Raw genomic sequence first — 15734 nt, 5'->3', positions numbered from 1 at the left:
TCCATATATCAGAAAAGTTTGGATCCCCTTGATAAGAATTCAAAAGACTGGGTCTCGACAGCAGTGACATGATTAATACTTGGCTTTCTGCTAAGAGCATCAGCAACTACATTCTCTTTTCCAATTTGATACTAAATCATGGGCTGAAAACTCTAGATAAATGATGCCCACTTGATGTGCCTATCGGATGTTAGTGGCTAAATCAACAAATGCTTGATACTTTGCTGATCGATTTTGATAAGAAACTTAGCTCCCATCAAATAATGTTTCCACATTTGTAAGGCATGCATAACAGCGGTTAATTCTTTATCATATGTACTGTAATTGCATTCCAGTGGTTTTAATTTTTGGCTCTCATATGCTATTGGATGTCCATCTTGCATAAGAACGGCTCCAATTCCATATCCACTAGCATCGATTACAACTACAAAGAATGGTCTAGAGACATCACGTATTTGTAACACAGGAGCTTGTGTGAGAGCTTCCTTCAAAGCTGTAAAAGATTCATCTTGATGCTCAGTCCATAAGAAATGCTTAGCTTTCCTAAGAAGTTCTATCAATGGATGTGCAATGTATACGAAATTCTTGACAAACTTTCTATAAAAGCTACACAATTCCAAGAATGATCTTAATTTATGTATATCTCAGGGTTTAGGCCATGTGACTATGCACTCAATCTTCTTTGGATCTACTCGAATCCCATAGGCGAATACAATGTGACCCAAATACTCTATCTGATCTTGAAAGAAACTACTCTTTTTAGGATTTATGTACAATTGATTTTCTTTCAAGAGTAAAAAGACTAACTTCATATGTTCCTTATGCTCCTCAATGTCTTTGCTAAACACCAAAATATCATTGAAGAATACTACCACACAATCTTGGTGTTTAAGAAAGATTCAGTTCATCATTCTACTAAAAGTAGCATTCCACAAGCCATCTCTCTAGCTTTGCTTTTGCATCGTTTTCCATGGGAATTGATTGTTTTACCATTTCCCACTGTACAATTATATCACCCAGCACTCTTGGTAAGAGGGATAGCATGGAGGCTTTCAACTTGGACTACTCCATTTCTCCACACCTTGTCTAGACACATTACAATTGGGTAAATCTTTGCTCATTCATTTTGTCTAGCAAATAGTTGGTGTGTCGGATTTCTCTAATTTTCTCCTCACTCAATCTGACAACATGTCAGACACACACCCTATGGACAAGATTTTGTATCTCAATTTTTAGGTTATATATATATATATATATATATATCTCTTTTGTTTGGGTGCTGCCATGAGGAAAATGAAAGTAATGATCTAATCCACACAACAATCATACCATAAGCACTCAAAAATTCTATGCTATGATGATGACAACAACTAACTGTACATACAAAATAAAAAATAGAAGCAATTATCTAAATCACACAAGTTACAATAAGCATTACCCAAGCACTATTGCTATGCTGTGATGACAACAAGAACTAAGTTGTACATACAAACACATGCAACACAATTTCTTTAAGAAACATTTGAATTCTATGCACACACTTGTAGATGTGAAACTCTTGGTAGATACTTATAATCTAACAATAAAATAATAGTGTGGACTCTAAAAATAATTGAGGCTAAATCAAAGCATGCAAAAATACACGCATAAGCCATAACTGGTCAAAAAGGCCCTATCAAAGGGGGAGAGGGTATAAAAGATGAAACAGGAAATGTTTAATAGCATCATAGAACCAAGATGATCTAGATCAGTGATTGTTTGATCACATATCTGGTTGGGAAGGTCCTCATTGACATGAATTTGGCATCTGAAACGAGCCATCATCAAAGTGAGGTGAATTCAATTGGCCAAAGCAAGCCATCACTTGTTTTGATACTTACAGCAAGATGAATCCGATAGGCTGAAGCAAGTCATCAACTGGCTTTGAATGATAAACACATCACACAAGCACACACACACAAGTAAGCAAACATACACACATATCCCTCTCTCAATTTCTCTCTCTCATGAGCCCTCTCTTGCTTCCCTCGCTCAACTAGGGCGAGGTGAATCCTATTGGCTGAATCGAGCAATCACTCGGCCTTGATTGAAAAAAAAAGTAGAAAACTCACCAAAAAGGAGCAGTGAAGGCATTAGGATAGATGAGAGTTGGGCAAAAAACTCACCAAAAAGGAGGGAGTGAAGGCATTAGGTTAGAGGAGACTTGGGCAAAAGGTGGGGAAAATCGTGGGCCCCCCCTTTTATAGATCCTACCTCGACACATGGCCCAATGCCACAAAATACCACGTGATGTCTTTAAGCCAATATGATTGCACAATGTGGCATGCATGCATTTGTTAAACACATCCTACCCAGTATACTTGTACACCACATAATACTTTCCGATTACACTGTATGGTCTTCATTTTACCATGCGATGTATGTACACCATGTGGTGTATCTTGACACCACACAGTGTATCTTGTTTATACCTACAATGTGAGTTGATACCATGTGTAGAGTATTCCCAATCAACTGTTACACTTTGATTGGTTTTTTTAAAAATGTTTTTTTCGCATTTTGAACGTTCCCATACCTTTATAAAATAAAAAGAAGGTTCTTTTCTTAAGGGAAGGGAAGGGAGAGGAGGGGAGGAGAGGGGAGTGGGAATTTTGAATTCTAGGGAAGGGAAGGGAGAGGAGGGGGAGGAGAGAGAGTGGAAAGTTTGAATTCTACGGAGGGAGAGGGAGAGGAAGGAGAGCAGGAAATTTGAATTATTTTAGGGTTTCCTTTATATTGACTCTCACCCCTCCCATAATTCAAAGAAGGCTCTCCTCCTTCCCCTCCCCCTTTGCCTCCCTTCCCGTTCCCCTCCCCCTCCCCCCTCCCCTCCCTTTCTCATCCCCTTCCTCGTCCTCTCTCTTGCCCTTACCCTCCCCTCTCCCTCTCTCTTCTCCCTCCCCTATCCCTCTCTCTTCTTTGTCACCTCTCATCTCCCTCTTCTCACTCCCTTCACCTTTCTCTTTCCTTCTCTCCTTCTTTCTAATTATGTGTCCATGGTTGTGGCCACAAAAAGAGAAGAATAGTTTTATTATTTTATTACAAGAGTGTAGTGTGCAAACTTGGCCACGCAAGGGCTAGCCCTCACCTTAACAATCCTGCATTGCTTATGGTCATAGTAGCAGACAAAAGAGTCGCTTGAAATATGCTCCATAGACTTCGAGCCTTTATATTTTTTATAGATATATAAACTTATAATAGATATGTAGTAGCCACAAAGTTGATTGGCCAATAATGTTTTTTGAAGCAAAGATGATGAACTTCAATTGATAGTAGAAGATAGGTAAAATAAAGTGTCTCCTTCTAGCAATGTACCGCATATAGAGTTTTGTAATATCGACAATCCTAGAGAAATCTAAGAGTAGCTGGAACAAAAAAATGGACGTGCTTTTCAGGAATTAAATGTGACAAACCTTAATAAGCTCATAAGCTCTCCAAGGGCTTCAAACGCTCTTGCTAGTAATAAGGGTTGCTAAGGAGAATACAAAACCCTCTGGCAATTAAAAAACTCAAAACTCACAACCATTTGATGATGAAGATTCCAAAGATAAGTCCTTGTGAGAACAAATTGAACCATGGCCACTAGCAAGAATAGAAATCTTTTAATATAGAGACCTTCAAGCAAGACATCCTTAATAGAAAAAAGCAAGTGTAAGATGTTCATGCCTTCTGCTAATCAGTAATCCCATAAATGATGGTGAATTATAGTATTAGAGTCTCAATGTACATTAAAAGAATATAAAAAAACTTATTGTCACTGAAATTAAAACCATCACCATATAAGCTAAAGCATCCCTTCAAAGATTAGAAATTAAGGGATATGGATAAGAAATACTTCCACTTAATAAGTCAATTCCTTAATGAAAGAGTGCAAACAAGGACTGCAAATACAAGGGCTTTAAATGGGAAAATGTGAGAACATGTTACAAAAAAGAGTGTATAATGGAGAGAAAACTCACATGAGAGACGATAGATGGAAGATGAAAAAACACACAAATAGAATAAAAGATAAGTCTTTGATTATCATCCTCATCCCAAGAAGGATAAGGTGATCCTCACAATACAAGGGGGGCGACCACCCACTAAATAGGAACTAAGTCCTCATCCTCTAATCCAAAATCTATTCATGATCCACATCCATCAATCACATGGATGTGATTTTAGACCACTCTAATCAATTGATGTATAAATATCAACACTTTAAACAGTTAGGTGCCGATCAAACATGCAAATTGTACTATCATCAATGAGAACAAAGACAAATAGGATCTTTCACTACAATAGTTCAGCTCATTTTTTACATTTTTTTGACGGAAAATACATTGATTTTTTTTCTCACTCTAGAATCCATTGAAAAAATCTCTATATTAGCGTCACAGAGAATGCCATTATTAACATCGTAATTCTAGTTGAAATTGTAGCTGATATCCAACTTTTTGACAGTAATAGAAGCGTTAACATCAATGGCCACATCAACACTTTCCAAAGTTTTCTTAAACCAATTTCAGATGCTTATTCTAATGGTAATATCAACTTGGGTAACACATTTTCGATGCTAATATCGATGTTGGTAAAAAATATTGAGAGTATTTCAATGCTAAAATTTGTAGTCAAAATGTTTTTAAGGAAGAGTAGGGCCTGGCCAAGCCCTAATCTGCCCTTTTGTAAAGGTCTATACTACACTGTAGCAGCCATTGTATTATATTTTTTATATTTTTTGAGTACAAAATTGTCCTATTACATCATTTGAGGTAGATTTTTGACACTATACACAAGTATGCACTATCTCCATAACAGGAAGATGGGTAGAATCTAGTGCTACTCCTCATTACTCCCATCCTCATCCTCTCCACTATTGTCACTCCCATGCGTGCCCTATCCACTATTTTCATCCCCACTGGCACCCTCTCCACACACACTGGAGCATTCTCTTAGTGAGCTTCTCTCTCAAGTAGTCATCTTTGTCCTCATGTTCAGCTAGCTGGCACACAATTTGCATTGCTAGTATATATATCTCTGAGAGCATTTATAAAAAAAAGGATGTAATAATGGCTCACATTGAGTAAGGTTACAAATTCTCCTCTCTCTCTGCGAGTAGATTTATTAGAGCTTATGTGTTGTTATTGTATGCATACCTATACTCCTTGTCCGTACATTCCTGACCCATTTTCATATACCAACATTACAAGAATACACGTTAGTTTAGTGATTGACATGCTACCCAAAATTACATGATAAAAAAGTAAAAGAAGAGGTACTTACAAAAAAAAAATTCAAAGTGGTCCCTACCACCATCAGAGCCTGTGGGGTTAGCCCACTTTACTCTTCCACACCGCCATTGCCTTCATTTGTTGATCATATTTTTTAGAGTCCTTTAATTATTTTTAACAAATTTCCAATCTTTTTCGTGGGGACCCAAGCAGGCTTCGATTCCCCGGCCTTTGCCATCTTGCGGATTTGATCTTTCCGCAACTTCAACACTTTGGCCATTTTGTTCAACATCCAATGGTTGTCGAACTCAAACTCCTCAGATGGAATAGCCTCTAATGTATTAAGGATATAATCATTTTTCTTCTGTGGTTGCTTGTTGTTGAAATCCATCACCACCCTTTTGAATTCAGAGGATACAAGCCCATGCATTCCGTTAATAACCCGAGTACCTCTGGAATGCATTTTTATTTCAAACTCCCTATTAACCTCATAGGGGAGGATGGTGGAAGTTTGGGAGTCCCCCCAATGGCACTGCTTGTACTAGAGCCCAATGGCATTGCTTGTACTAGAGCCCAAGCATCTACATTGACAATGGCTCTCTCTCTCTCTCTCTCTCTCTCTCCCTCCCTAGGTCCACCTTTGGTGTTGCCTTGGGAGATCTCTACAGAGGCTAGTGGGCCTGACACTTGCTGTGTTTCCTCTTCCCACTCTCATAGGAGTCTTTCCCTACTGTTGGGATCTAGCTTTGCAAGTCATTTGTGAGCCTTGTCTGTACTACTACCTAAGGTAGTACTATCGGTGGAGGGTCACATTTTACCCTTTCCACTTGATCCTTGGCTTGGCATCCTTCGTGAAATGAGGGAGAGTTTATTTAAAATTTTGAAGAGATATTATTTAAACTTTAGAATGCATTCTATTTAAAAAAGCATGTTTTTAGAGAGGGCGAGAATTCAGGGCAACATAATGGTGGTCTCCATCCACTTAGCACTAAGTTCCCTGGAATCCTTACCCTTGAATAAATGCATGTCATTTTTTTTGAAGAAAAGGAAGGGGAGGGAATCATATAAGCTTGAAGCATATACTTATGCATATGCTTAAAGCTTTATTCATATGCATAAATCTTTAAAAGTTTTATGCATATGCATAAATCTTTAAAAGTCTTTTAAGCTTTAAGCATATGCATATGCTTCAAGTCTATAGGATTTGAAAATTCAACTAATTAAACACACATTTGTGTCAAAAGAAAGGGAAAGCCTCGGGAAGCATATAGGCTTGAATCAGATGCTTATGTATATGCATAAAGTTTGAAGCTTTGAAGCATATGCTTATATGTATGCTTAAATCTTTATATCTTTGAAGCCTTGAAGCATATTAATAAAGCTTTGAAGCATATAAGCTTGAAGCATATGCATATGCTTAAGCATTAAAGCTTTTAAGCATATGCTTAAAGATTTAAACCTTTAAAGCTTTAAAGCATATGCATAAAACTTTGAAGCATATGCATAAAGATTTATGCATATGCATAGAACTTAAATCTCTAAAGCATATGCTCATGCATATACTTAAAGCTCTAAAGCAGATACCTAAAGCTGGGCAAAAAGTTTTTAAGCTTTAAGCATATGCATATGCTTCAAGCCTATAGGCTTTGCAAATTCAACTTATTAAACACACATTAATTTGAAAGAAAGGAAGGAACGAGTAAGAAAAGTAGAAGGAGAAGTAAAAGAGAAGAGAAATAGGAGAGGAAAAAACTGGAGGAGAAGGTTTATGGGAGAGAAAAGGGAAAAAGGAAAGGGAGAAAAGGGAGAAAAGAGAAGAAGGAGAAAAGAGAAGGGAGAAGGGGAAGAAGGAAAGGGAGAAAAGAGAAGATAGAAAAGGAGAAAAGCGAAAAATGGAAGGAGGTGAAAAGAGAAGAGAGAAAGGGAGAATTCAAAGAAAAGGAAAAGGGAAGGAAAGGGAAAGGGAAGGGAAGGAAAAGGGAAAGGAAAGGAAAGGAAAGGAAAGGGAAATGGAAAGGGAAAGGGAAAGGGAAAGAGAAGGAAAGGAAAAGGAAAGGGAAGAAAAGGGAAGGAAAGGGAAAGGGAAGGGGAAAGAAAACCTTGAGAAAACCAAAGAAAATCAACATACTTGGTACAATTGTGGATGCTTGCAAGGTGTGGTGGTCATCCCTAGTTGTGGAGACATGCTTCTCAGCTATGTAGCTCGTGATAAGATGTAGAGGATTAATGAAGGATGAGAGAGAAGAATGAAAGCCACGCAATTTGGTATTGGGATTTAGTTCCACAATATCAAGATTTTCATCGATATTACTGCACTAAAAGCATCGCAAATGAATTTGCATAATTTTTTGGGGTTTTAAAATGTAGTCTCAAAATTTAAATGATTGTGCCTATTCCAAGTATTCATGGAGGTGGTAAGATGATAGCATGAAATGGTTTATGAAGTTTTGAAACCTATGAGCATTGTTTTAGGGTCCGTATAGTATTTTGATTACATCGGGATGTTGGGTCTGTCCAAGATGTTAGTTTTCCATAGCCCTGTTTGACATCCATTCACAAAATAGGATGAAAGTTTCCAATACTCTACTTCATGATGGTACAAAGATATTGCTAGGTATTATTGCATGTGGTGTAACAAAATGGCATATTGATCCATATCACTTTTTCACCATGTATAAAAAAAATGCCTTGGTAGTCTTCTAGTCATGTAAATGGGACCAGATGGCCATGAAACTTTGAAAAGGGCTTAACCTCATATATATTGAGGCCTGTGAAAAACATATTGGCCAGTGGATCCCATTTTCCTGGTCAAGAATGAACATTTTCATTTTTTGTCCACGCATCCTATCTTCTAGCTTTTAAAAATGCATTGGTGGTCTTCTTGGCATGGAAATGGGATCCAATGGCCATGATACTTTGCAAGGGACTTAAAGTCAACTAGATTGATTCTCGTGTAAGATATCATTGCCATTAGATCCCATTTGCATGGTCAAGAATGAACATTTCCATGTTTTTTTCCATGCATCTTGTCTTTTGGTTTTAAAAAAATGCATCGATGGTAATCTAGTCATAAAATGAGATATAATGGCCATGATACTTTGCAAGGGACTTAAAATCAACTAAATTAATACCTGTTAAAAATATCATGGCCATTTAATTCCATTTCTGGTCAAGAATGAACATTTTCATGTTTTTGTGCATGCATCCTCTCTTCTAGTTCAAAAAAATGCCTCGGTGGTCTTATATTCATGCAAATGGGACCCAATGGCCATGGTGCTTTCCAAGGGAATTATAATTAACTATATTGAGGCCTATGAGAAATATGCTAGCCATCGAATCCCATTTGCATGGCCAAGAATGAACATTTTCATGTTTTTGCCCATGCATCCTCTCTTTTGGTTCAAAAAAATGCCTCAGTGGTCTTCTAGTCATGCCAATGGGACTCGATGAACATGATACTTTGAAAGGGACTGAAACTCAACTATGTTAAGGCCCATGAAAAATATCATGGCCATGGGATCCCATTCGCATGGTCAAGAGTGAACATTTCCATGTTTTTGTCCATGCATCCTCTCTTCTGGTTCAAAAAAATGCACCGGTGGTTTTCTAATCAGGCAAATGCAATCTGATGGCCATGATACTTTGAATAGACTTAAACCCACTTATATTGAGGTCTGTGAAAAATATCATGGCCATCGGATCCCATTTGCATTGTCAAGAATGAACATTTCCATGTTTTGCCCATGCATCCTCTCTTCTAGTTAAAAAAAATGCCTCGGTGGTCTTCTAGTCATGCACGTGGGACCCAATGGCCATGAAACTTTTCAAGGGACTTAATATCAGCTATATTGAGACCCATGGAAAATATCATGCCCATTGGATCCCATTTGCATGGTCAACACTGAACATTTCCATGTTTTTTCCCATGCATCCTCTCTTCTAGTTCAAACAAATGCCTCGGACATCTTCTAGTCGTGCACGTTGGAAACAATGGCCCTGATACTTTTCAGATACTTTTCAAGGGACTTTAAATCAACTATATTGAGGCCCATGCAAAATATCATGGCCATTGGATCCCATTTGCATGGTCAATAATGAACGTTTCCATGGTCTTCTAGCTATGCAAATGGGATCCAATGGCCATGATACTTTGCAAGGGACTTAAAATAAGCTATATTGAGACATGTGCAAATATCATGGCCATTTAAATCCATTTTCATGGTCAAGAATAAACATTTCCATGTTTTTGCCCAGGGCATCCTCTCTTTTGGTTCAAAAAAATGCACCATCTAATGGGATCAGATGGCTATGATACTTTGCAAGGGACTTAATCGCCAATGCATCCTCTCTTCTGGTTCAAAAATAATCATAATGCACTGTCGTAATGCTATGCTTTATGCATCAAACTATGTGACTACATTTTATGGAACCCCCATTAGCTCCATGTGGTAGGTTAAAAATTTTTGGATTATAAATTGAGTGCTCAAATTCTTGTCTAGTTAATTTTTGACGAGAATAGTGATAAAAATATAGACTCTGGTACATTGTTTTCGATGAAAAAGAGCATGGTCAATGATTAAACAAGATGGGTTCACTTTTTGGCATTTTTTGTTCACATGTATGGATTATGGTGTTTTAATGATCATGTGTAACCTTTGTAGATGTCTACAAGCTCATCAATCTTCTGAAGAAGGGACTAATAGAGAAAATCTTTATCAACGAGTCTTGTGTGATTGTGCATGCTACAAAGAAAAAATAAGGAGATTGTGCAACAAATCAATAACTCACATAAAGAGATGTGGTTGCTTCCAACTCTTACCAAAGATATAGTTGAACGATGAGGTAGAAGTCTTGTTTTAGCTTCTTTAGAGTGAATTCATTAAATTCCAACTCTTACCAAAGATATAGTTGAACGATGAGGTAGAAGTCTCGTTTTAGCTTCTTTAGAGTGAATTCATTAAATTCATGTACTAAATTTTCATGCTTGTATGTGACTTTTTTGAGTCTATTAACTAAATTATTTTCATGCAAGGAGATGAAATTGTTTTGGGAAGTTTGAGAGAATATGCAGTGCATAATTGTCCTCACGAGTCGATCTTGACCCAAGGATATCGAAACCCTCTAAGGGAAGATAAAGAGCCAAAAGAGCAACATAATGGAAGTAGTGAAGAGGAAGATGCTATGAATGAGGATGAAAGAATGCATGGCATAATAAACACTTGCTTTGATGCTCCTTCACCCCAATGAAAGAGAAGATATGGAAGTAAATAGGGAGGATACATGAGTCCTAAAGAGGAGAGCCTACGATGTGAAGCACCATGTTGTATGAAGGGGAAAGCCATTCTTGGCTTGCGGCCATTCTTTTGATCTTGAATTTACAAGCAACTTATGGATGGTCAGGAAGAATCACACGCTGCTATTCATAGATAAAACCAAAGGAGAGAGGACAGCAATAGGCAAAGCATCTAACATTGCCTTACAACATTATACTCAGATCGCTAGGGGGTCTTTGGAAAAGATTAACTTGAACAGCCTAGACAGCAAGGAACAAAAAAATCTATGCACTAAGTTTTTGACATGTGCTCGATACACTTTCCATTAGATGCATTAATAACTCTTGAATAATTGGGCAGGGTAGCAAAAGGAAGAGTGTATTAAGTCAAGATAGAGGGTGTGCAAGGTTTTAGGCCAACCCTATTTTATGCTAGCAAGAAATTGAGACATGATTCTACACATGCCTAGTTGAAGATAGATCTTGCTATGACTGTCATGCATAGGCATGTCAAGCCATTGGTTATATGCATGATAGCAAGCTGCTATGGTTGACTAACCCTTTCTTCAATGGAGGTAGTTTTCATGAAATAATCATGATCCTACCTTCTATGTATCATGATAATCCAAACTTGGCACATCGAGGCACCTCTCGTGAACAACCCCTATTGGGATAAGTATGATCAAGGGTTTGCTCTATGGTGCATATGTGCATCTAGGGAAGTCACATGTGTGTTTGTGTGTGTTGTAAAGGACATCAAGTGCTATGATGTGTCTAGTGTGTGACCTAAGTGATGATGTAAGCCAAAGGCAATCCCATTAATGTAGGGATTGATTCCCACTGATGTAGGGGCTGATTGCCACTTATGTGGGGAAGGTATTACCTTCTCCCCCTTTCTATAAGAGAGAGTCCTCTCTTTCACAAACCATAATAGAGAACTACATATTTGTTTCATTGTGCTCTCACACATCTTGCAAGATGCATCTATTCTATCCTACGGGATTCTACACTTGGTATCAGAGCTTTAGGTTCTAGATCTAGCCTAGCCTAGCATTAGATGCTCTCTCTAGCACAAACTACTAGTTTTCTCAAAGCTTCTTTATCTTCTCCATTTTCCTCCTTCTTCCCCAAATCTATGAGAGCTCAATTCTCCCATTATATGTGACCATTGCTCAAACCCTTTGAGCTGTAGACTCCTCACGTACGGGCGACCTTCCAATTGCAAGCAATTAGGAAAATTTCCTCTGTACACACAATGCCAACACGAAGACTACTCGCCAATCTTTCACATAATGCTGCCTCTGTGCTTACCTATCTGCAAATCCCTCTGAGCTTGAGCTGCACGACACTGCAGGCAAGCTACTAATGAAATCTGAGCCCGTTTGGTCAAGAATTGGAGGCGCAACAGACAAAAAACCAGTCGATTTTCTCAAGCATCTACATGGTGACCTGGCGCAACATTGTGCCTCTTCTTGCTGGTAGCCCTGGTCTAGTATACTAGTGTTCTTTCTGCATAAAAATCCCCTTGAATAGAGCTATAAGCTATGAGAATTGCACCCTCCAATCTACTCTGGTCTCTGTTGACAGAATTCTGCATATTTTGGTCAAAGAGTGTTGAGCAATCACCATAAGTTTGGGCCTTTCACTATTTACTGCAGACTTTCATTGCTTTGATTATTCTTTGAGTAGTAGAACTCAGTCATGAAGCTCATAAGTGTCCTTATACTTTGCATTTAGAATGATGACTATGTGATTCTCTCTTGATGAGTACCTGAATTGTAAAGATGACTAAGCCCAAGCAAGTAGAGAAGTTGGATGGAACTAGTTTCCATACTTGGCAAACAAAAGCTGAGTTTATGCTTATGAAAAAGAAGATATGGAATGTTGTGAATGGAAAGAAGTCTACAAAAGAAAAAGCTAATTGTTTGATCAAAGACAAGAAGGCTCTTCCTATCATTGCTATGGGATTAAGTGGCTCATACATTCACCACATTGATGTCTTTGAAACTTCACATGAAGCTTGGGATCATCATCTCACAGTATTTGGTGCACAAGGAAAATGCTTCAAATATATCTTGCTTATTAAGTTCCTTTACCTACGATTGGAAAAGGGAATGTGTTATTCCATGAAGAACAACAAAGAGAATCAAGCATTTCTTATAAAGAAGGACTACTTCAACAACAAAGCAAATCTGGCTGAAGGAAGAACTCCATCAGCAAATGAAGAAAATAAAGACTATGCTTTTTAAGCACTTTGTCTTTTGAATTTTTGTTTATCATCACTTGGTCAAATTTTGAGGTTCTCTGCTTGGAGTAGTACTCTAAAAAGAATATCATATGTTGTGTCTTTTTGTAAATCACCTCTGGTCACCATATGATGTAGACCATGTGATATGTGTTTTGACTATCCCATTTCTGTGAACCTCACACCCTTGGGAACCCTTGCTAGCATGAGATCCTAGCCATAGATTTATCCTTGACCACCATGAGATGGCATGAGAAACTATGAGACTAGATGTATCCTTGACACTGCAAGAGGCAACCCCTTGAGGGGGGGTATGTTGGGATAAGTATGATCAAGGGCTTACTCTATGGTGCATATGTGCATCTAAGGGAATCACATGTGTGTTTGTGTGTGTTGTAAAGGCACATCAAGTGCTATGATGTGTCTAGTGTGTGACCTAAGTGATGATGTAAGCCAAAGGCAAAGCCAAAGGCAATCCCACTGATGTAGGGACTGATTCCCACTGATGTAGGGGCTGATTGCCACTTATGTGGGGAAGGTATTACCTTCTCCTCCTTTCTATAAGAGAAAGTCCCCTCTCTCACAAACCATAATAGAGAACTACATCTTTGTTTCATTGTGCTCTCACACCTCTTGCAAAATGCATCTATTCTATCCTATGGGATTCTACAACCCTGCCATGACTGGCAAAATGTGCAAAGCCAGATATAAGCATGCTTGTTCTGTGAGAGTGCTTTGGCAATTTGTGCTGCTATTGCCAGTCCATTGAAAGTGTTGCATGAGCGGGGGTTCAAACACACCAATTTGAATGCCTGCAACTACATGTTGAATTTCACACTAGATGGAAAATTTGTGCGGGTGGGAATTATTGACTAAGGTGACTACATTGGACTGAGCGTAAGTACGAGCAAGTTGAGGCACTTGCTGCTTGAGCAAGATCTCCCTGGTTCGCACCAAAGCCATATGCAAGGAACGACGTGCACCAAATGGTGCATGATTGAATAGTTTGGATTGCTATGTTTGTTGGTTGTTTGACAAAATGGCAAACTTTGTTGTTTGTCAAATTACCAAATGTATTCAGCTTATGTAATCCAACTATTATGAGATAGCTTATGTAATCCAACTGTTGTGAGATAGCAAAGCACTTCTATGCAAGCATGAAGCTAGGGAAAGGATGACAATGGAGCTTTTTTTTACCAAATTGCATGTATGCAATGTCAATGAAACTGTCGCAATGTGACCAATAGATGAAATGAAAACCTATGTATAAAATCATTTATTTTGACATCTCATCATGTGCCAATGTACAATCTGGATAGTTTTGTATTTAAAAAGAAATGTTAGTTTGATAAACTTGTTCCTTTCCAAGTTGTATACATTTCAAATATGTTTCAAATATTGTTAAATATATCAAGCACTTTTTTTGAATTGAAGTTGGCCAAACATAATTGAATGTTTCATTTTGTGCATATAATCTTTGATATTTTGTTCATTCTTTGTATGACTACAATGTCAGAGACCATCTTTTACAATTGTATGACTGACTTGTATCTTTTCCATTAAGTTTAAGGTTTCCATTCTCATAACAATGGCATCATCATCATGAACACCCTCTTGACCATCTACACAAGCTAAGTACCAAGCATAAGATGCACGCACGGCGCTAGTCAAGCCTTTCAAAATTATGCTTGCATTGTCTGGCAAGGAGATTGTGTAATAGGGACATAGGTGATTTATAGAGGTAAGGGATTGCATTGGAGTGTGCAAACATTGGGTAGGAATATCTAACATGATCGAGGTATTTGGTTTGGATTGTTGTCCAATGTGCTTTTGGTAGCCATTGTTCAATTAAGCGAAATCCAATCTCAATCCAATATGTGCTAAGGAAGTATAAATTTCAAATTAATTAGCCCTGCAATTTATAGGTCTATGGTAAATGTATATAATGCAAATGCATAATATTTTATGTGAATGCATGATTTATTAGATTACATATGTGTACATGTTAGCATATGTGATTTATTAAATTATGTATGTGTGCATGATAATGTATGTGAACTCTACAACACCTAATAATTCCACATATATTTGACCATCCCTCTTAGGGAGAGAGAGAGAAGAGAGAGAGAGAGAGAGAGAGAGAGAGAGAGGGAGGGAGGGAGGGAGGAAGAGAGAGAGAGAGCAAAGAAAAGAGAAATTTCATTATATATATAGATTTGTGTGGGTGTGGGTGTGGGGGTGTGTGTGTGTGTGTGTGTGTGTGTGTATGTGTGTGTGTTTGTGTGTCTTGCTTCATTTCAAGAGATTCTTAGGCATGTGTTGAAAATGTCGAAAGCATCTTTCAAACTAGATTTTGTATAAGAAAGAGATTCATAGTATCTAGAAAACAACACTTATGTGAATGCATTTATATTACATATTACAACACCTTAGGATTCAAAGCCCCTAATTTCACTGATGATGCATGATACCAAGATTTATTGCATTGCACAACAAAAAATTAAAAATTAAAAATAAAACACATGCAAGTTCCTTTGCTTTGCATTCCTCTAAATAATCAATGTTGATGAGTAGGAGCCATTCTTTTTCTTTATTTTAAAATTAAAAAACCTATGCATAACAAAATATTCTCTCGTGTCCTTATCTTAATTGGCAATGCATAATCATCTCCTCTCTATCATCACCCTACATGAGTCAAGCCAACCCCCTTGTGTTTCTTCTCGGCCTATTTTTGTCTCTCTCTTCATCAACCTAGATTAGTCTCACTCCATTAGCTTGCACAAGTCTCTCGCAATGGGTGGGTATGTGCCTTCTCCCTAACCGACGCAGCAATACGATTTGTTGCAAAAGGGGCATCGAATCCATTATCCGTGATAATAATGCAATAATCCGCATGATTCGATGGAGCGGCAAAACCTCCACGGACTACATCCCCTAAAACGTCGATACCTCTCAATCTTATGCAAAA

This window comes from Dipteris shenzhenensis, chromosome 14, assembly GCF_047967505.1.
Source record: "Dipteris shenzhenensis isolate YYH24624 ecotype China chromosome 14, Dip_SZ_1.0, whole genome shotgun sequence".
In the NCBI taxonomy this organism is placed as follows: domain Eukaryota; kingdom Viridiplantae; phylum Streptophyta; class Polypodiopsida; order Gleicheniales; family Dipteridaceae; genus Dipteris; species Dipteris shenzhenensis.
This window is presented reverse-complemented; position numbering follows the sequence as displayed.